Here is a 2,666-nt window from a genome sequence, read left to right as displayed (position 1 = left end):
TCGGAAACTACTACTTGTCTTCCCGGGAACGATCAAATCGTAGACTGTTTGAGACATTACTCCCATGGAGGAAAGTGCGCATGGTGACTGTCGTATTCAATCCCGATGCAATTTCTGAGTTTCATAAACACTCTGATAGTCCACAGATTACAGAAAGCCTCCAGAAGTTCATCGGAAACTACTACTGGTCTTCCAGGGAACGATCAAATCGTAGACTGTTAGAGACATTACTCCCATGGAGGAAAGTGAGCATCGTGAGTGTTTTATTCAATCCGGATGCAATTAATGTGTTTCATCAACACTCTGATAGTCTACAGATTACAGAATGCCACCAGAGGTGCATCGGAAACTACTACTGGTCTTCCAGGGAACGATCAAAGCGTGGATTGTTTGAGACATTACTCCCGTGGAGGAAAGTGTGCATGGTGACTGTTGTATTCAATCCCGATGCATTTTCTGTGTTTCATCGACACTCTGATAGTCCACAGATTACAGAATGCCTCCACATGTGAATCGGAAACTACTACTGGTCTTCCAGGAAACCATCAAAGCGTAGACTGTTTGAGACATTACTTTTATGGAGGAATGTACGCATGGTGACTGTTGTATTCAATCCCGATGCTATTTCTGTGTTTCATCAACACTCTGATACTCCACAGATTACAGAATGCCTCCAAATGTGCATCGGAAACTACTACTGGTCTTCCAGGGAACGATCAAAGCGTAGATTGTTTGAGACATTACTCCCGTGGAGGAAAGTGCGCATGGTGACTGTTGTATTCAATCCCGATGCATTTTCTGTGTTTCATCAACACTCTGATAGTCCACAGTTTACAAAATGCCGCCAGATGTTAATCGGAAACTACTACTGGTCCTCCAGGGAATGATCAAAGCGTAGACTGTTTGGGACATTACTCCCATGAAGGAAAGTGCGCATGGTGACTGTTGTATTCAATCCCGATGCAATTTCTGTGTTTCATCAACACTCTGATACTCCACAGATTACAGAATGCCTCCAAATGTGCATCGGAAACTACTACTGGTCTTCCAGGGAACGATCAAAGCGTAGATTGTTTGAGACATTACTCCCGTGGAGGAATGTGCGCATGGTGACTGTTGTATTCAATCCCGATGCATTTTCTGTGTTTCATCAACACTCTGATAGTCCACAGATTAAAGAATGCCTCCAGATGTGCATCGGAAACTACTACTGCTCTTCCAGGGAACGATCAAAGCGTAGACTGTTTGAGACATTACTCCCATGGAGGAATGTGCGCATAGTGACTGTTGTATTCAATCCCGATGCAATTTCTGTGTTTTATCAACACTCTGATACTCCACAGATTACAGAATGCCTCCAAATGTGCATCGGAAACTACTACTGGTCTTCCAGGGATCGATCAAAGCGTAAACTCTTTGAGACATTACTCCCATGGAGGAAAGTGCGCATGGTGACTGTTGTATTCAATCCCGATGCATTTTCTGTGTTTCATCAACACTCTGATAGTCCACAGATTACAGAATGCCACGAGAAGTGCATCAGGAAACTACTACTGGTCTTCCTGGGAACGATCAAAGCGTAGACCCTTTGAGACATTACTCCCATGGAGGAAAGTGCGAATGGTGACTGTTGTATTCAATCCCGATGCAATTTCTGTGTTTCATCAACACTCTGATACTCAACAGATTACAGAATGCCTCCAGATGTGCAGTTGAAACTACTACTGGCCTTCCACTGAACGATCAAAGCGTAGACTGTTTGAGACATTACTCCTATGGAGGGAACTGCGCATGGAGAATGTTGTATTCAATCCCGATGCAATTTCTGTGTTTCATCAACACTCTGATAGTCCACAGATTACAGAATGCCTCCAGATGTTAATCGGAAACTACTACTGGTCTTCCAGGGAACGATCAAAGCGTAGACTGTTTGAGACATTACTCCCATGGAGGAAAGTGCGCATGGTGACTGTTGTATTCAATCCCGATGCATTTTCTGTGTTTCATCAACACTCTGATAGTCCACAGATTACAGAATGCCACGAGAAGTGCATCGGAAACTACTACTGGTCTTCCTGGGAACGATCAAAGCGTAGACCCTTTGAGACATTACTCCCATGGAGGAAAGTGCGCATGGTGACTGTTGTATTCAATCCCGATGCAATTTGTGTGTTTCATCAACACTCTGATACTCCACAGATTACAGAATGCCTCCAAATGTGCATCGGAAACTACTACTAGTCTTCCAGGGAACGATCAAAGCGTAGACTATTTGAGACATTACTCCCATGGAGGAAAGTGCGCATGGTGACTGTTGTATCCAATCCCGATGCATTTTCTGTGTTTCATCAACACTCTGATAGTCCACAGATTACAGAATGCCACGAGATGTGTATCGGAAACTACTACTGGTCTTCCCGGCAACGATCAAAGCGTAGACTGTTTGAGACATTACTCCCATGGAGGAAAGTGCCCATGGTGACTGTCGTATTCAATCCCGATGCAATTTCTGTGTTTCATCAACACTCTGATAGTCCACAGATTACAGAAAGCCTCCAGAAGTTCAGCGGAAACTACAACTGGTCTTCCAGGGAACAATCAAAGCGTAGACTGTTAGAGACATTACTCCTATGGAGGAAAGTGAGCATGGTGACTGTTTTATTCAA

Source organism: Schistocerca gregaria, unplaced genomic scaffold, assembly GCF_023897955.1.
Source record: "Schistocerca gregaria isolate iqSchGreg1 unplaced genomic scaffold, iqSchGreg1.2 ptg000240l, whole genome shotgun sequence".
Lineage (NCBI taxonomy): Eukaryota > Metazoa > Arthropoda > Insecta > Orthoptera > Acrididae > Schistocerca > Schistocerca gregaria.
The sequence above is the reverse complement of the archived record's forward strand: the minus strand, read 5'-3'. Positions refer to the sequence as shown.